The sequence below is a fragment of the Pinus tabuliformis genome, chromosome 8 (genome assembly GCF_031772625.1).
Source record: "Pinus tabuliformis cultivar Carrire ecotype Pingquan chromosome 8, CPIR1, whole genome shotgun sequence".
NCBI classification, from domain to species: Eukaryota; Viridiplantae; Streptophyta; class Pinopsida; order Pinales; family Pinaceae; genus Pinus; species Pinus tabuliformis.
The window spans coordinates 238,298,382-238,319,631 of record NC_142294.1 but is presented as its reverse complement, the minus strand read 5'-3'; the positions used below and the strand labels follow the sequence as shown (position 1 = coordinate 238,319,631).

Sequence of the window (21,250 nt, the reverse complement as noted above, 5' to 3'; positions counted from 1 at the left end):
AAGTTCAAAATTATCATACTTCATCCATGTATCAAAAGACTGAAACTAGAGACCCTTAAATCTTCCAGCCCACAAATTTTAAATTAAGAGATCAAAACACAGATGACTCCGAACTTAAGCACCCACAAATCTGAGACCTCGTAGCTTAATGTGTCTTTACATAACATTCAAGCCTTCGGTTTCTTCGCCGTAGTCTTTCAACAAGGAGCTGGAATTTCAAATGCCCTTCGAGCCCTGGGGCGCCTCTTAGACTGAGAACGTCAAGCTGGAGAATCCAAGCTTTTCACATAATAATAACATTGGCAAAACAATCATGGGATTTTAAAAACGCCAAACAGCCATCACAATTCTAGCCTGAAGAAACCTTAAGCATCAGCCGCACCAAAACTTAGAAAAAAAAACATCACTCATGAGCATAAAATAGGGCATACCAGCATTTTAAGGCACAGTTACAAAACTTACTCAAATGTCATTCTCCAAGCTCAAACCACACGTCTCCTTTGCTCGACTTGCACACACAGCGGGCTCTCACACTCAGCCCTCAACCTCGCTCTGATACCATATCAGAGAGCAGAGGCGCACAACTCATAAACACAACACATAGTTTAGAACTTCACAACACATAGTTTCTTCCAACATCTGATTCATTGCATTGATTAACCAGTGACGATGGGGAAGTGTTGTATAAGCCCTTTGTTTACTGCTTTATGTATGTTATTGCCCCTCTCAATGGCCGCGGTTACGAGCACCCGTTCTGCACCTGATTCGGGCGCCAGATTGATATCATGTTTACATGACACGGGTTTAAAAAATCTCACAACCATATCATTGTCTTCTACTTCAAAGTACGATGTTCTGCTCAATTTTTCCCTGCAAAATCTTAGATTTGCAGAGCCAGCGGTGAGCAAACCTTATGTCATAGTTTTACCACAAAGCAAAGAGCAAGCGAAGAATAGCGTGGTGTGCTGCGTGGAAAACGGGTGGGAAATTCGAGTTCGGAGCGGGGGACATAGCTACGAGGGCCTCTCTTACACCTCCGACGTTCCCTTCGTCCTCATTGATCTCATGAAATTCGACAACGTCCATGTCAACACGAGTTCCATGACAGCGTGGGTCGAAGCCGGCGCTACGGTGGGCCAAGTTTATTCGGCGATTGCAAACGCTACCAACGACCATGGATTTTCGGTCGAGATTTGCCCCACTCTTGGCTCCGGCGGTCATTTCGTGGGAGGTGGGCTGAGTTTCCTCTCTAGAAAATATGGCGTCTCAGCGGATAACGTGATCGACGCACTGCTCGTTAACGCCTCCGGTAAAATTATGGACAAGAACGCGATGGGCGAGGATGTGTTTTGGGCTCTCAGAGGCGGTGGAGGAGGCAGCTGGGGTGTCGTGATTGCGTGGAAAATAAAACTGGTGAGTGTTCCGCCCATTGTCACGGCCTTTCTAGTCTCAAGAACCGGGCGAGACGTGGTGACAGAAACCATCAACCGTTGGCAATATATCATGCCTTTCGCGGAAGAGGATCTGTTCATGCGTGTGCAGTTCTTTGGTATTAAAGTCGAAGGAGGGATGAAAAGGGATATGAATGCATCGTTCCAAGGGATGTATCTGGGACGTAAGGAGCAGTTCTTGAAGATTGTGAGCACAACCTTCCCTGAGTTGAAGATGGCAGAGAACAAGTGCAGTGAAATGAGCTGGATCGGGTCTAGCTCATTCATCGGAGGGACTGATAACTTGAGCGAACTGACAAACAGATACTATTCCAACAAAGTCCACTTCAAAATAAAATCAGATATGGGAGTAACCCCATTGCCCATATCAGGTCTCCAAGGATTGTTCGACATCCTGGAAGAAGAGTTGACTGCATACGCAATTTTCTCTCCGCTGGGTGGGATAATGGATAGGATTCCTTCCTCTGCGATACCCTTCCCTCACAGGGCTGGAAAAATCTTTGACGTACAGTACAGCGTGGTTTGGACGAACAACCGTGACGATGAGCACTACCTTAACTGGATGCAAAAGCTTTACGCATACATGGCTCCTTGTGTTTCTTCTTCTCCCAGATCTGCTTATGTCATTCATTTGGATCTGGATCTGGGCAGCGTAGTCAATGGAACTGCCACAGTCATAGAAGCCGAAGAATCGGGTAAGAAGTATTTCCACGACATTTTCGACAGACTTGTGAAGGCCAAAACAGAGGTTGATCCCCACAACTTTTTCAGAAATTCTCAGAGCATTCCTACAAGAAATAATTGATTATCCCTAATCTCTAATCATTTGGTTGATTGTAATCCAAACTAAGGCTACAGCTTAAGCCACTTCAGTCCTTAACGACGTGGCACCCCTCGGAACACCGAACATGAATTGTGGTGAATTCACGCGGACTTTGTATGTTTTTGTGGATGAATTTGCTTCTTACGCTTTGCTATAAAAATACAGCACGACTGTTATATTTTTCACCATGTAGAAATACAAGAGTGCACGATTAACTTTTATCAATTGCCAATTTAGGATGAAGTTTCTTCTTGGTCGTTCATGTTTAGGTCGAATTCGCTTCTAACGGACTATGTGAAGCTTTTACCGTTTAACGTCGAGTCGAATTTTACATTATGTTTCATATTACCCACTGACTATTAGCGCGGTTGATATAGTTCCCCTTCTTAATTTTCTTCAAATGCAAAATTTTTAACGTATTATAAAGAGTAGATTCGTTAGTGAGTTTGAATAGGTTTTTATATTATTTTGTTTATTATACAAACTTATTACGCCGTAAGGCATTTCCCTCTGAAATGAACTCTCCCAAATGTTTTTCTGTCTTAATCGTAGCCATTAGATCTTTTGTTAGACGATTGAACAAAAATCAGCCGTCTGATTTAATAAAAAATGTTTTAAAACATTAAAAACCTTAAAAAACGTTTCACTTTCCACTTGACATCTGTGGGCCGAGCTTTCGGGAGTGTTCGTGGAGTTTATGGCTGTTTCCGTTTACGGTTTCGTAGAGATTATGGCTGTTTCAGTTTACGGGCTCCAATTTCTATTTGTATAGTCGAATCGGCATTGGAAATGGCATCCCTTGTATCCTCATGCCCCCAAAACCCTTCTGAAACTGAAATCGGGATAGAAATAGCGCAAACAGGTGAAGGGAAACTGCGATACGACTCCACCAGCATTCAAACCTGGAGAGATGCCCTTTCTCGTGTTGCAAAAATAAGGGGTTTCGATCTGGACGCATATAATGGGTGAGATCTCAACCCTCCCCTCTCAATATTGTAGTACTTCACGCTGATTAGAACCCTCGCATATTTTTCCTAGATTTAAAGGGTTCACAAGCTCTAAATTCACTGAATCAAGAGGAAAAGGAGCAGGCTTACCCTATAGATTCAAAATGATGAATAGGGATGGAATGCATCAACATTATATCTAGTATTACCCTGTAGACCCTGTAGACTCTTCAAATGGAATTTGAAGGATAAATTTATCCATTTCCTCCTTCCCCACTAAGACTTCTGCAACAATTCACATTCTTTTAGCATCAAGATCTGCACTGATCACACTAATTTTCAGACAGTATCCCAACGCAGAATGCCAATTTGCTGGTTCAACCATTCAAACAGTATCCCAACACAAAATGCCAATTTTCAACGAGTGTCAGCTCTCTGAAGGATATGAGTTGGGATCTTAGCCAGTGGTGCCCGTTGATCGATGATTATGCTTTCTTGTCAAGTTCCTCTTTGCATAAATTTTTTTTGTTACGTGGATTTTATAATTTTTCAACATCGTCGCATATATTATTTTCCAACATCATTCCTTTAAGTTGCAAATTGGCATTTTGTTATACAGACATACCTTCAAAGGAGGGGCAACCGAGGGTGCACCATATCAATGCTTAACAAATCAACAAAGTAGAATAGCTTGGAAAAGAAGTCCTGAAGCGACCCTTGAAGATCACTTTAACTATAAAACTCAAGGAAAATAGATTGTTTGTCACTTCACAAGCTAGGTATCCAAACAATTTTACATGGATAACGCTTTTTTATGAGGCAGTAGTAGAACCAAACAATGTGATTTTGTTTGTCAAAGGATTGAACTTAGTAGAACCAGACAACGTGATTTTGTTTTTCAAAGGATTGAACTTGAGGAGAGGTAGGATTTCTGATACTGATAATCTTGTCTACGATTTTGGTTCCAATTTGGACATCGATTTGCTTAATGCTAGGGATTTCAAGAAATGGGACACCAAAGATTTGCGTAGCAAGATTTTTCATACCAAGGTTTTGATGGCTGCTCAAGTGATCAGATGTGAGAAGCCTAATGGCTTAGAATACAGGAAATTGAAGGGATGAAGGCTTTCGTATGGAGATCCAGAAGTGGTTTGCTTCCATCTGTAGATAGGGTTGAAGTTAAATCCATGACGATCTCAAAACCTGTGCAGATGTGTAGGCCTCTCCATCAGGTCTGTGCTTGCACAATGCTTTGGAACCAAGCTCCATTTCTTAAAGAATGGATCATGTACCATGCTATGTAGGTGTCCAGAGGTGGTTTCTTTATGATAAAAATAGTGATGAAAACATAGAAGTGGTAGCTAAATAGCATAATGGATTTTCTGATGACAAGACACCAATTTATTGTATCTATTTGATAATGGGCATTATTTTCTGAACGGGTTAATACACACCATCGCATTGACTTAACTGTATCTGGTTTGAATCAATTATGGGCAAAATAAACCCCCATCTAAAATCTGAACAGAGTATACGAAAGGCCTGATTTCAATATACTGGGTTCTGAAAGAGCTGGGTCCCCAATTGAAAAAAGGAGCAATTTTTAGACACTTTAATTCTATGTATCGGATTTGTAATGGCATCACTTCTCCAAGTCTTGTTTGAATCAGTTGTGGGCAAAATAATTCCACCACCAAATTCTCAACACGCTAATATAGAACTATGTAAACTCTTAAGTAGTACAAAATCTACCAACCAATTCCTATCTCGACAGCTCTGCATAACTTTCAGAATCTATTTGAGAAGAACAACCTTTCTTCCCAAGCACAACATCAGACTCAGGAATCCTCATTTTACATTTATGCATGGTAGATATGTGAAATGGAATCATCCAAGAAAATTCATGAAAGATACTGCAATTTTGTGATATTTTGTATCTCTGCATCAGCCTGAGATGCTTCTTTAGAAGCACCAGTTGCAGTTTCTAATTGAGGGAGGATGTCGTTTGGCTGTTTGGGAGGGCACCCACAGTTTGTTTCCTCCTTTTGTTTACTTCCACCTTCCTCCGCACATAATGCAATGTTGTATTCTTATTGTTTCTGGACAGAGGGATTACTACTACCATTAAAAATAGACACCCAACTTTTGTCTTTAACATTGCCAAACATGTCTTGAGGTAAAGCATTTTTTCTCAAAATGTGTTACTTTACATTAAGAGATTTTTTACAAAAGAACACTGGAAAGCTCTTCTGTGTCAAGTCCTCTTCATCATGGCCTAGAACTCATTTCTTTTTTTTCTTTAGCTATAGCCTCATCTTTATCTTGGTGCCCAATAGGGATCCTCCCCAGTGAAGAATACACAGTTTTTATATGGATGCCCAATCTCAAGAAGTGCTACTATTTGGTCACTATCCCTGTTTGTAGAAATATCTATAACAGGGTAAATCAGTTCCAGTTGTGTCCCTATCTTTAGTTCCAATCAATAATTCAATATCTGCATATTCAGGCTTATTCAAAATAAGATAAATCAAAGTTGATTTCCATAGCTTTGGCCCATCTAGATTGAAGAAATACCTAGATGAAGGTCTGATAGCAGGTTGCACCTGCAGGTTGAAGAGAACGGAGAGGTGTAAATCTAGCGTTCCCTTATCTGCATTGAAACAAAGCCTGATAAACGTAGTCCATCATTTTGATCTCAGACATAATTATCATTACATGAACCTTCCCAGAGGATTTGCAGTGTTCCCGACGTGATATATCTATGTTCATCTATTCTAGCAACACAGTCTGTGTTGAGGTCATTTCCAACTCAAAGACCGAAGAGAAACACATTATTTGTAGATGTCATTTTTGTCAAAGAGTTTGCCCGCAATCTATTTTTACAGGTATTACCTCCAGAATTTTGTATATTGTGCATCCATCCTATGTCTTAGCTTGAGAGCAGGAAAGTTGGGTGGAGTGGCCTTCCTTTTTTTTATGACAAGGTTAGAGTTGGCCAAGGAGAAAGAGTAGAACATTGTTGTAAGTTTTTGGATATATTTGAAAAATAAGGATGCAGGATGGTTGAGATGTCATGTGTTGAACATGATCGCCATGCTGCTGAAAGTCAATTTAAAAACTACAGGTGTTACCTCCAGAATTTCGTATATTGTGCATCCATCCTATGTTTGGGCTCGAGAGTGGGAAGTTTGGGTGGAGTGACCTTCCTTTTGTTTATGCCTAAGGTTAGAGTTGGCCAAGAAGAAAGAGTAGAATGTTGTTATAAGTTTCTAGATATATTTGCAAAATAAAGGTGCAGGATGGTTGAGATGTCATGCGCTGAACATGATCACCATGCTGCTGAAAGTCAATTTAAAACCCAGACTGTGGGAACTATGTTAGCCAAGTTGAACTTAGAATCTACTCCAATTAATATTAAAAGTTATGAAACATTGCTCAAAATTGTTGACAACACTTGTGGAAATAGCTTTGATCTTTATTATGGTTTATTCATGTATAATAACAATGCAACATAATAGTAGGAGAGATTGCAAATGGCGTTCGATGCTTTACAGAAACAGTTTGTAGGGCAGTTGCACGAAATAATTAGAAAACAATTATTTGAAGGGATTAGTAGTGAGAAAGTTTCTCAACAAACTTCAGCATTTGGTGAAATGCAAAATTCTCCACAATTCAAATAATTCTTCCGATAAGCAGAAAATACATGAACTGTCTAATGTCGTTAAGGGGCCAGCTGATGTAGTTAATAAATTTCAATAAGGATTTATAATTTCTATCTGCTCCTCGCCACTTCTTGGAGGTATTTAGACTGCAACATTTTGAGAGATTTCTTTCACAATGCTTTGTATCTCTTATTTATTATGCCGTAAGGCGTTTCCCTCTGAAATGAACTCCCCCAAACGCCTTTCTGTCCTAATCGTAGTCATTAGATATTTTGTTAGACGATTGAACAAAAATCAGCCATCTGATTTAATAAAAAATGTTTTAAAACATTAAAAAACCTTAAAAAACGTTTCACTTTCCACTTGACATATGTGCGCCGAGCTTCCGGGAGAGTTCGTGGAGTTTATGGCTATTTCAATTTACGGGCTCAAATTTCTGTTTGTATAGTCGAATCGGAATTGGCAATGGCATCCCCTGTATCCTCATGCCCCCAAAACCCTTCTGAAACTGAAATCGGGATAGAAATTGCGCAAACGGGTGAAGGGAAACCGCGATACGACTCCACCAGCATTCAAACCTGGAGAGATGCCCTTTCTCGTGTTGCAGAAATAAGGGGTTTCAATCTGGATGCATATAATGGGTGAGATCTCAACCCTCCCCTCTCAGTATTGTAGTACTTCACGCTGATTAGATATACATAGGTTAATGTTGATAACCCAGATAGTGATGACAAGAGCTCTCAAATATCATGCTACAAAAGCTGGAGTCACCAGCTGCTTCAGCACTGTGTGAAGAAGCTTTGCCACAATACAACTTATCGTGGCATTGCTACGAAGAAGTTGCAACTTCTTGGTAGTAAAGGTGATTTGGTGGAGCGATTTTTGAGGAGGGTGCGATTACCAAACCTTATATGGCTTCGCTAGAATAAATGCCCCTAGTTTTCTCTACCTTCTTGGATACCTATGAAGAACCTTAGGGTTTTAGAAGTGCAGGGGAAGAAATTGAAATCATTGTGGCAATCCGGATATCAGGTAAATAAAATTTTGGCAATTTAAAGTATGTGTTTATTCGTTATTGATTTCGCACAGTAGGATCTGCAACAAATTTAAATGGTTTTGCAGAAGCTAATCGTCGAATTCTTTCTTACGATTAAAACCCTGGAACATTTTGCAGGCACCTTTGCTGTTGCGACAGTTAGTTATTTATTCTCCCCTTTCAAAGTTACCAAAATCAATAGGGCACCTTAAGCACCTCGAACTGATTGTCCTCCATAAGATTAATCTTAAAACTTTGCTGGATTAATTTTGTCATTTGGTGTCATTGAAATGATTGGAGTTAAAAATTTGCCCAAATCTAAAGTCACTGCCAGATTCCTTTGGGTACTTAATAAACTTGGATTACATCGATCTGTCTCACTCTTCTCATTTGCAAGTGCTTCCAAAGTCTTTCGGTAATTTAATAAACCTGAAAGACATAGGTCTGTCTCACTCCCTACAGTTCCAGATGCTTCCAGGTTCTTTCGGTAATTTAATTCATCTTAAATATCTTGATTTGAGTTGGTGCTATAATTTAACCGTCTCTAGTGAAACATTGGGAAACATCAGCACACTTGAATGTTTAGATGTTTCCTACTGTAAGAACATTGAAATATTACCTCCGCAAATAGCATATCAAAAGTACCTAAAAAAATTAAATTACTGCATTAAATGGGTAATATACATTAAATTACCCAATCCATGATGAGGAGGGGTCCTTCGCATCCAGGCATCCATATTCATAAGATCGTCTTTCATAAGATCCTGGCTCAACACATCAAAGTGCCCAATGACCTAATCAAGATGCCAAAATCAGGGTCCTCACAGTTCCCTCTGCTCATCGTGCTCGCCAAGGCATAGGATTAGCCATGCACATCCTTCTTCCAATGTGTTCTTCATGAGGCACCTTGAGAGATACCATACCTCTGATTTTATGTTCATACAGGCTGCTACAGGGGTCTGCTCCAAAGTGCCTCGCACTTCTTCTATCTTCCAGACTTCCAAGGGTACTGTCACCCTTATCCAATGGTGCCAACACAAAGGAGCTGCATACTTTTCTTGGATGAACTTCCTTTGCTTCAGCTGCTAGACAAAAATAGGATTACATGGAGGGCTGCCACTAAACCTTCTCAACAAAATCACATCAACTACTAGATAATGACATTATGGAGGGCTTTTACTATTCTTCAAAAATCATTTTCAGATTGATGTTTAAAGGGACCATCCCTTCTCATATTTGCATCCTCTATTTTTATTAGCTTCAGGACACCTCTTATGAAGGTTTTAAAGACGTGAATATATATTCCTTATTGATTTGCAAGTTGGCTTGAATGGAACAAGCTTCTAACACTTGTATATATATATATATATATATATATATATATATATATATATATATATATGTGCTTGTAACAGTGATAAGGACTTGGCCTCTTCTTCAATACACAAAATAGGGTTCCTTGATTTTACTAATATAGATGACATAGGATGCCCACTGATTGTCTTTTCAAGGCTTACAAATATATGCATACAAAATCTCGACTTCCTTAAATTATGAAGGGCCTTAGAATTGTCCTTTAAAAGATTCTCCGCTTCGTTACAAATATGTGGAATGAGAAGTCCGCCACCTTTCTTATTTTATAGCTCGAAGATCAAGAAATCATAGCCCCAATGACCTATACTGGTCGGCCAAATTCACAGAGCATGATAGTATATAGCAATGCTTTATGTGACATAGGCTTCTTGGCCTTATTACAAGCACAAGGAATAAGTAGGCATCTTCTTAGATAAAATAATCGACATTAACAAAACTTTTTCTCTTCAATAACTCAGAGAACAAAGAGGCATGAATAGGTTGGATTCACTGTCTAAATTGAAGAGCGAGAGAGAATATAAGACAGAGTTCACCGAGCCATAACATTTCTGCCTCCATACCACAAGTTCGAGAACAGAGTAATCCTTTCTCCAAGGTTGGCTTCATGAAATGACCTTTGGCATATTCTTGTGTTCTTGCACTTTTCTTGGCCTCTTAGGAGAATAAAGTTCTTTTCAAAAGAGTTATCCAAAAGCATACTTATGCCGAGAATGTAAAAGAGAGATAGCTCCATTGCATAGCAGACCTTTATTGTTTCTTGTGCTTAGAACAATAGGAACATTTGGCTCCTTCTTAATGGTTCAGAGAACTAGGCCAACAACTCGGTTCTTCATTGCTCCATAGGACTCTGTTTAATTCATTGATCAAATCCAAAAAAATATATGTATCCCTAGAGTCACTTATTTGATCCTCAAAAAATTTGCTTGTTGGACATCTTTGTTTACAAGACTTGAATTTATGTGAGCACAGGTGATTGGATGGAAGGACTGCTAGCTTCAGAATTCTGATGCAGAGGTGCCAAAGGGATCAGATCTTCAAACATACTGTTGACTGCTTTATCCAATGAGAGGATTGGACTCAGATCAAAAAATTCTTAAAACAAAACTCTTCATTGACTTCTTATCATGACACGTGGTTTAGCTACTAAAGGAGAACTTTAGCATCTTCAGATTTGATTAATGGCCTTCATGAGCTATTTAGCCCAGCTCTTGCATATACCTAGACTTGTATTATTTTTTGAGACCTCTCATGTTTTCTAAGGCTTGCAACAAGATACTTCAAATACATTAACAGTCCACTGCTTCATCTCTTGAGATTGCATTCCTCCTCTTGCTTGGGCTTGACCTCAGCTAGCTCTAATACCATGTTAATTTTTGAGTTAACATGTTCTTTTCTTAGGTCAGAGGACAGTTACTTCATTAATCCATTACCCATTATTAATTGCATTAATCCATTAGCAATCACGTTGACCATTATCACATGACAGTAACTGATGAAAAAACATCAAACATAAATGCAAAAGACAAGCCAAGACAAGAGGACACCATGATTTAGACGTAAAGCCAGGGCAAAACCCAACAAGGGGGAAAGCCCACAGATCTTTTCTTCTTGATAATATCAAATTTTCATAGAGAGAGAAATCCATAAGTACAATGATACATTAGTCAAACTCAATATTATTGACTTGTTATAGATGATCCCAATCAAATGTCCGAAAGTCAAAGTCACATATACAGAAGTCAACAACAGTCATAGCTATCCTAGCCAGTCAGCAGTCAACAGTTAACATCTCAGTCAAATCATCCCAATCTATTCAGTAAAAGGAGAGAGAAATTCACCCTCTCTAGGCAATCAAAATGCAGTCAAGGAAGCCTTCAAAAGTCTGGTCAAAACTTGGTCAACAGTCTGCGGTTAAACCTGCCTCAGACCTATGGTCAAACACCTCAGTTTGTGCTCGGTTCCTCTGCTCGCAAGTGCAGCCTAGCTGGCAGAGTAATAGTCCATCAAAGTTGCAGTCAAACAGTTGGTCAAAGTGCCTGGTCAATGCTGCTCTGTGTACTGGAAAAGTCAACCGTAGAAAATCACAGGAAATCCGTCCTCCAAAAATTTGCACGTATGGGAGAGAGATAGTTTCTCAAAGAAAGTCGAATCCATCATGAGAGGAAAGAGAAAATCATGTGTGCTGATGCCAAAATGGAGTGAAATCATCTTATATTTATACAGTTCAATGTGGGTCAAAGGTCATGTCTTTTGGGCTTCATGAGCCTACATGACTGTGGGGCTGACCTTGACTAAAACAAACATTGTGGGCTTGACTTCAAATATACATTTCTACCTGTCAGAATCCACGTGCTTTAGGTCAAAATTGGTCCTCTCGAGAAGAGGAATCCAATGGCTTCATCATCTCATACAAAGGAGCTGTCCCTAGTGGAATTTGACCTTAGTTGACCATTTTTAACAATTGCCTATACAGAACATCTAGTTAAAAGACTAATTTTACTCTCAATAAACATTGGACGAAAACTTCTCTCAATCCAGTTTGAATCTGGTAGTATCAAACAAAATTTTCATTTCATAGATGAAATAACTTTTGTATTGCACAAGAGTTCAGCTTTTTTGTGGAGAGGTATGTTCATGACACCTCACTTACAAACTGTTTTGTTGTAAAGTTCATCTTAACAATGATTGATTCACTCAAACGAAATAAAGTGGGCAATAGATCCACATACACATCCTACACACATGGACACATACATAAATATTGTGGGAAGGACAGGAAGATGTGCTAACCTGACTTGAAAAAGAAATTGTTTCAAACCAATGTTGTCAGACTTGGACATTTCTAAGACTCGGCTGGGCTGTGATTCAGGAAGACTCAGCAGAATCTTTCAGACTTGGCAAAGATTAAAAAAAAAATACTCAAAATATGTGTTGGCAATTTTCAGAGGAGTCTGGCAAGTGGGGATTATGATAGAAGAGTGTCTAGGAGTTACTCTTTTCAGCAGTGACTCAGTGGACTTGGGAAGATTCAGGAGTCCGAAAAGAGTCTGACAACATTGTTTTGAACAAGCATCAATCACAGTCAAAAAGAAAATGAATAGACAAAAATCAACGCTCTTAATAGAAAGGATACATGTGTAGAGTTCTATTTAAGAGTTCAAGGCTAGGGTCCAGTATAAAAGTAAATTTTGTTTGCTGCTAGAAACTGTAAAGTAGACAAACAACAAGCTAAGTATTTTATTTAGCTGAACCTGAAATGCTTTGAAAATGCTCAAACGTTAAAATCAGTCAAATTCCTGCCATTTATCTTGGACCTAATTTCATACATAAGCATGCTAGGAAACCACACTCCTCTATAAAAATATACAAGTTGTAAGACGACTATATAAACAATCATAGATTGAAACAATTTCGAGCAACGAAAATGTTATTTCAATATATTGGCCCTGTTCAAGTTTTGAATGATTTAGAAATTAGCAGATCTGTTAGATAGTGGAGGCAGGAAATTTGTACTTCTTGTCTATCAAACCTGGTAGCTGATAAAAGATGAGAAACAACCTAATCTCACACCTGTTGGTAAAGGCCTAATACTAAGAAGGCAGGTAGAAGTGGATGATTAAGATCGTTTATAGGTTTAGCCAACAGTTTTATTGGTAACATGCTTAATTTTAACTTTTGGTGATATTTTTTCATCACATAGGCTGACTACGGTTTGCTGAATTGTTACTGGAAATATACTTAAATCAAGATAAAATATAGGTGGTAATACCTAGTTGAATGGAGAGTCGCAGTATATTGGCCCTTTTGAGGATTATTACTTGACCAGTTTGTTGCCTTAGTCTGCTGAGTACATTTTTTTTGTTTTTGTTGGTTGGTTGTTGTTGTAATTGGTAAATTGTATAGGTGATTTTCATTCACATGCTTATTGGAATAGCTGGCTATTGAATATGGCAGTCATGCAGTTGAGTATGTGAGAGGGGTTTGTAGAACACATTATCTAATGAACTCTTATGTAGAGGAAAAAAGTCTCACTCATAGCCTGCTCAAGGCTTCAGATGGGAATTTATTTTATATATTGATCAACTTACTAGAACTACCACTGCACTTTCTTCATCAACAGAAGCCACTTGAAAATGCTTGAAAATAAACTCTCTATAAGGGCCATTGTCAATAAAAATATTTGTAGTGGAGGGGGTTTCTACATGTCGACCAACCATGTAAATTGGATCTTATAAATTATAATTCTTGTTTTCTAGCCTTCTATTTATGTAGATATCAATTGTGTAGTTGATGGCATACTTTTTATAAATAAATTTCCATGGCTATTACAGTTCAATTAAGAGCCAATCTCTTGCAGAGTTCAGAGTTGAATTCATCTGTAACTGCCTCTGATTTAGGGAGTGATCTAGAAAAAACTTCAATGCCTAACAAGACTATGATAATCACAACCATAAATGCAGCTTGGGTAGAAGAAAACAGTGTACTACATTTGTACATGCAGAGCCTTTGAATAGCTATTGAATCATATTCTCCTCGTTGCAGTGGACCAGGGGTCATTTAATCGTTGCCAACATATTCATCACACTGCTATATTTTGCTGAAAGAAATATCTGATTTCAATGAATCTGCCTCTGCATACCAAGACTAGCGTGAATGGTAAAATTCAATGAATCTGCCTCTGTGTGCCACTAGAAGTTGTTGGATGAAAATATCTGTTTTAAAGGAAAGAAATGGAATGGTTCTTTTGTTATTTGGATTACCAAAAGAAATGGCTTAGTTAAGATAGCTTATAAATGGAGGCATAAGTTATGAGGCTCTCATGGTGTTATTTCAATATATTGGCCCTGTTCAAGTTTTGAATGATTCAAAAATTAGCAGATCTATTAGATAGTGGAGGCAGGAAATTTGCACTTCTTTTCTGTCAAACTTGGTAGCTGATAAAAGATGAGAAACAACTTAATAACACACATGTTGGTAAAATACTAATACTAAGAAGGTAGGTAGAAGTGGATGATTAAGATTGTTTATAGGTTTAGCCAACAGTTTTATTGGTAACATGCGTAGTTTGAACTTTTGGTGATATTGTTTCATCACATAGGCTGACTACAGTTTGGTAAATTGTTACTGGAAATATACTTAAATCAAGATAAAATATAGGTGGTAATACCTAGCTGAATGGAGAGTCCTAGTATATTGGCCCTTTTGAGGATTATTACTTGACCAGTTTGTTGCCTTAGTCTGCTGAGTACATTTTTTTTTTGTTGGTTGGTTGTTGTTGTAATTGGTAAATTGTATAGGTGATTTTCATTCACATGCTTATTGGAATAGCTGGCTTCTTGAATAGGGCAGTCATGCAGTTGAGTATGTGAGAGGGGTTTGTAGAACACATTATCTAATGAACTCTTATGTAGAGGTAAAAAGTCTCACTCATAGCCTACTCAGGGCTTCAGATGGGAATTTCTTTTATAGACTACTCAACTTACTAGAACTACTGCTGCACTTTCTTCATCCACAGAACCAACTTGAAAATGCTTGAAAATAAACTCTCTGTAAGGGCCATTGTCAATAAAAATATTTTCAGTGGAGGCCCTCAGCCCAACAACCATTTTAGCCAGCCTTGGAAGGCAAATAGTTGAGTTCAAACATGATGAAAATTTAATTCCCTGTATACAAAAGCATGTATTAGGTGTTGATAATGGCTAGAAATATGAACTAAAGATATATATACCTCCTTCTGTACAAAAATGAACAAAAGAGGCAGAGGTATAAGGTTCACCTCGAATTTTCTTGCAAGTTCAATCCACTGTAGGATGTGAAAGGAAGTGTCATAATGCTAAGAGTGAAAAAGAGGGGAAGGAAGAAACTAATAATTTCAGAAATTTTAGCTTTCTATCTATACCTTGATTTGTTCTAATAAAATAAATATTAATTATTTGACGGCAACCAGGGAGCTATCTGGTAATAATAATATTATTATTATTAGTATTATAATAATAATAACAACAATGGAATGGTGGGGAAGGAAGAAACTAATAATTTCATAAATTTGGACCTTTTATCCTAGCTTTATTTGTTCTTCAGATCCAACTAATATTTTGTAGATCCAACTTATGGTGAACCAGCAGCTTGAAAGCCAATTGCAAGTCATTCAACCAACAACGATCTATAAACATGCCATAGTATTATGTCTCTGCATATTCACAATAGTGATTCCATTGTCATATTATTATTCCCCACTTGGACAGAGCGATGACACAAGGGGTTTCTACATGTTGACCAACCATGTAAATTGGATCTTATAAATTAGAATTCTTGTTTTCTAGCCTTCTATTTCAGTAGATATCAATTGTGTAGTTGAAGGCATACTTTTTATAAATGCTTCCACAACCTATTATTATTTACAAAATATTCATTTTCAGAATACACATAACTAACTATTGCAATTGTAACTCATTATCATCCACCCTTGCTTTCAACAATGTCCATTGACATGTCCCTATTCTTTCCCACTCTATGCTATTCTTCCCCACTCTATGCCTTACGACGTTTCCTTTGCAACATAAGGTGCAACTGCTAGTTATCTTTATGGTCGTTGATATCGCTTCAATGATTATCATTATTTTTCTAAGTAATAGAATTTATTATAATTGTATGGATTAGAACCATCCATTCATCATGTTTAGGCATGTGTATGCAACAAAATCATTTTTTCTAGTTTATAACCCACTTAATTTTGTTTTGGTTAAATAAAGTTTATTTTGGCTCAATCTTTTCATTAAATTATCATTTCATTTTAATTAAATTTTATCTTCATTATTTAAATTATATATCTAGTAAAATTATATATATTTTTAATAATTTTAATTTTATATATTATTTTCAATTATTATTTAATTTTTACTTTAAAAATTATTTAATTTATTTATTTATTTTTAAATAAGTTATTTTTCATTCACCACTAAATTCTATATAATTCTAAAAAAAACTATAATTAATATTAATATATTTTAAAGGTATTAAATATTAAAATAATTTTAGTTTTTTCTATTTTTCTTATTCAATACAATGAATCATATAATTTTAAATTTCCAAATTTGAATACTAATTTTGTTTTTATCTTATTTCTATGATATATCATAGAGGAATGGATGAATGCTCATTATGAGGAATGGTTGAATGCTCATTAGGAGGAATGAATGAATAAATGGTTGAATGCTCATTATGAGGAATGAATGAATAACAATTTTAAGGTACATACGGTTTAGATGTTTATGACAAATAATGCATTTATATATGAACATGAAAAATGGGAGAAGGAAGAAATTAGACTTATATTTATCGAGAAAATATTGGAGGTGCATGTATTTTTAGAGAAATGGAATATATATGAAATGTATATTGAGAACCAATTTTGAAATGGAAAGTTTACGGGTAGTGTGTGTTTTTTTTTTTTTTTTTCCACTTTCTTATTTTAATCTTGTATGGTTTTATAATTTTCTAATGTTTGTAGAATGATTAATTTTTAGTATTAAGAGAAGTGAGTTGTATTGATTGTAACTAATTGTATTCATTTAAGTTTGACTGAATGATATGATATTCACTAATTAGTTTTTTTTCATAGTTAGAAAACAATTTTATAAAGTTGATTTTAGAGTGTATTGATTGTTTTTGTCTTTTTTTTTTTTTTTTTTTTGTGCTTATTAAGCCATAAACTTACTAAGCCATGTAATGTTTTTGAAAGTAGATTTTAAATATAAAAATTTTGAGGTAATTTTATATGTTGAAACTATTTCTATTTTTAACTATTTCAAAATTTGTATGTACATTTTCTTGTTATGAGACTTTCTCAAAATTTCTGTTTGAAAAATTAGAAAAATAAAAATAATAATTATTACTAAATAGTTTATCTTTAATAAATTTTTATTTTATCTTTTAAAATACTTTTCTTTTGTAATATTCATACGATAATGACAACTATTTATTTATATAACTATAGTGAGATATATTAATGTTTATATTAATTCCTTTATTTAATTTTTAAATAATTAATATTTTTAATTTTATTATTTTTCTTATCCTAAATAAATTAAAATAAATGTAATGTACCCAAGAATTCACCTACGTGTAATGATTTTTTTTTTAGCAATAACATATTCTATACCACCCTTGCACGATTCTAAACGCAAACATTTCAATTTTAATACTACCTACGCGCAGGCATCACAATAGAAATGGCTATGAGTAAAAGTATCTTGTCATTTATGAGTGCTATTGGAAATATCCCACAGAGGGCAGAGAATTATCTGCTGGAATTAATGCTAGTAAAGCTGCTCCTTACACCTGGCCCTTGGCATTTACTTCTGCTAGATTGATCACGTGATGAGGGTATGGTCTACGAACCCTCTGCTTCCGCGCCCTCGGGCTCCTCCCCGCATCGACGGTGTGGAAGCAGGGTAGCCTGTCTGAGGGCGAGGCTGGCTCGACACACATCTACTCGGTTAATAGTTCCATTGATGTCTCCAAAAGCATTTTTCCTCGGCCTTGCTACAACTCCATTCTCCTTCCTGGCCCCGAACATGTTTAGAACCTCTTCTTGATGTTGAATGGCTGTGGCTTTGATGCTTTGCTAAGTTCCGGATCGATTTGGACCTAGTTTTTAACAGCAGCTGCGTTGTGGTAATTATTTCACTACGTTGTCTGTCTATAAGCTTTTCTTTGATTTTCCACACCCTTACTGTATTCCTTTGTTTTCTGTTGGCCCAAATTTCTAACATGCTTCAGGCTTGTCTCTGTTTCTGTGGATGAGGATTACGGATCTTACTCCAGTAGGTTATGCATGGGTGCAGGTGTAGCTGCCCAGCTTTCGGGTCTTATCCTCTCAGAGCTCAGCTGATAGGTATGTTCCCATGAATTTTCCGTATTCTATTTGTTACTTAATCATTCTACTGCAAGAAATGGAGGGGGTTCTCTTTTTTTTTTTGGTTAGTGATGGCCTTCTGGCCCAGCCCCTTACAGATTCTCTATTTTACCTATTGCACAGAGCTTTGGCAGATTTTGAGACTGGTAGGCTTGCCCACCTCCGATAAGGATTGGGAATCCATCCCTCGATAAGGGTTTTGAACTGTTAACCATATTTTGACGAGCCCTCGAGCTCTCTTAAACATTTACTATGTAATTGATCCATCGTTAAATAATTTTATTCGGGTTATTTCCCTTGGTGAATATTTTGTGGCTCCCTACGGTTTTCAAGACTGACCATGCACATTATATTTATATTTGCTCCAGTTCTTCTACTGTTGGTCTAGTCTTTATGATCAGAGTTCTGTTGGTTGAGGGATGAGTGCCTTCCCTGTGGCGCCTTACCATATTCCTTGATATTCTTAATATAGGAACCCTCATTAAGGTTCATGAGTTGTTGAATTATGATTCTTATGACTGTGACAGTGCATTTTTATAAAAATATATATAATGTTGTTATGAACATTCCTCAGTTTCCCAGCGGGATTTTCATTTCATAATGTGTGGTACATGCTGTACTGCACATCGCATGATGGTAAAGGGTTTATGGTTAGCAGGTTTATGTGTTTCCTTTTGACAATGATTATAAGTCTGCCTCTTCACACTACTAGATTCTTGTTCGTATATCCTACAAGATTATTACTTGAATTCGCTCCCCAGAGCGAGGTTTATACTTTTATGCATTCTCTCTGATTTACTCGTTCCCGTATGGTGCCGAGATTTGCAAGATTTCCTTGCTGTCATTTTACATGTATATTTGTGTGCTTACATTGTTGTCTTATAGATTTTATCTGCATGCTAATAGGAGCAATTAGACTCTGGTCATGAAGTCTGCATACCCTTGCGGTTGCGACTTTGCTATTCAGAGTTTTCTTTAAAGTCTAGATATATTTTTCATTCCACGAATGTTTCCAGGGTTCTAATTTTAAATGTTAAACTTTTCTATGTTTCTTTGTATAAGGCATGTGAAAAGAATAGAGAAAGAACCCTGTTGGTCTTTCTCTTGTCAATGGAATGTATTTCGTTTTGCCATAATGAAAATCTTTTTGAAGACTCTGAATCTATGGTTAGCCTATGAGTTTTCTATTTTTCCATTATTTCTATAACCTCTGAAAAAGATTTCCTAGCAGACCACTCACGCATTTGACTCCCAGATTTTTTTTTAAAGAACAAGATTCAAAACTCTTCACAAACTACTAAACACTTGCATCAGTAAAGGTTTCTTTAGGAGGACAACCATACCTCCACTCAGTTTCCCGTCCTGGTTCCCTGTAAGAAAATTCTCCCACTCCCCTTTCACAATATAAAGAGGAAACAGAAAAAAAATAACATTATAAAGCTTCCAAAATAGTCCCAACACAGGGGTTTCTTACGTACCTGGAGTTCTCCGGCTGAAAAGTCGTTCCTGACAGTCACCCGAATCAGGGTCTGTTGTCTTTCAAACCACCCGACCATGAGATTCATCCTTCAAGACCAGAATCTCCCCCCTTGCTTCTTGCTAGACCGCAGTCTTCTGCAAGTGCTCATACAGTGAGCAGGGCTATCTGGTCATCACCAAACTTAGCCACTTTTCTTTCCTTATTGGATTCTTTTCATTTTCTCTGCCTGTCACTACAGCGCAGATTTTTCCTCTCCTCCCCTCCTTTTCTCTAGAGACTTTTCCTGTTAGGGGAGGTAGTTAGGGTTGCTTTCATGACAACTGTCTTTTCAACTCAAGAGGACAACTTCCTCCTTGAGAATTACCTCCTTTTAAGGAAACACTTCTTACATCTCATAATGAAAACAAATTATATTTAAATTTTAAACAGATAATAATAACAGGTTCAGTTTATATTTACCACAGTAAATCAAATATTTACATTTTTATCTCGGGGCATTACATCTTCCCCCCTGAGATTGGACATCGTCCCGATGTCTTTCAGCTATGAACAACCCTGGATAAGTCATTTTCATAAGTTCTTCATCTTCCCAAGTGGCCTCATCAGGCCCAAAGTGCTTCCACTGCACTTTAACTTGGGTAATATCCCACTTATGTAGCGTTACTTCTCTCCAGTCAAGGATGCTCAACAGTTCGACTCAGATTTCTCCTCCCAGTTCTACCTACAACATGCAACATCCTAAGTCAGTTTTCTTTTCAAAGAAAACATTTAGACTGATCTATTAGAGATAATTCTCACCTGAATATCCTGCCATTTAATCACATGTTTAGGATCATAAACATATTTTTTTAACACGGAGACATGAAAGACAATGTGGACTCGTATGTGACTTGGCAGAGTGAACTGGTAAGCCACTGGCCTAATTCTTGCTAAGATATGGAATGGTCCACAGTATCAAGGTGCCAGCTTAGCGCACTTGCTCCACTGTAATGTGCTCTTTTTTGCTCGAATTCTCACATACACATGATCACTGACCTGATACTCCTTAAACCTCCTTTTCCAGTCAACGAAGTTCTTTTTCCTATCCTGAAATGCCTTCAGATTAGATCGTACCCTTTTAACTAGTTCCTCCATCTCCTTAAGCATTTCAGGACCTAACATCAATCTGTCTTCTGGTTCACTCCAGCTCAATGGGGTGCGGCACTTCTGTCCATACAATACTTCAAAAGGGCTCATTAGAAATGATTTGTGGTAGCCATTATTGTATGCGAACTCAACCAAGTGTAGATAGTCCTCCCACTTGGTTGGTTGCTACATCACATATACTCTTAACATATCTTCCACCACCTAGTTCACCTGTTTAGTTTTCCCGTTAGTTTGAGGGTGATAAGCCGTGCTAAAGTTCAGCTAAGTTCCCAATTCTTCAAACAATGTTTTCCAAAAGACCAATGTAAATTTTACATCACGGTCTAAAATTATTATCTTTGGTAACCCATGCAGCTTAAATATATTTTGCATGAACACATCGGCGATCTGCATAGCTTTGTAGGTAGATTGCAC

General features: G+C 37.2%; 2 pseudogenes; both read left to right on the top strand.

The window, feature by feature from the left end:
* The first annotated feature begins 669 nt into the window (after positions 1-669).
* Positions 670-2,256, top strand: LOC149235014 (berberine bridge enzyme-like D-2 pseudogene; annotated as a pseudogene).
* Positions 2,257-3,063: 807 nt separating this feature from the next.
* LOC149235013 (arogenate dehydrogenase 2, chloroplastic pseudogene) lies at positions 3,064-6,980 on the top strand (annotated as a pseudogene).
* The last annotated feature ends 14,270 nt before the right edge of the window (positions 6,981-21,250 follow it).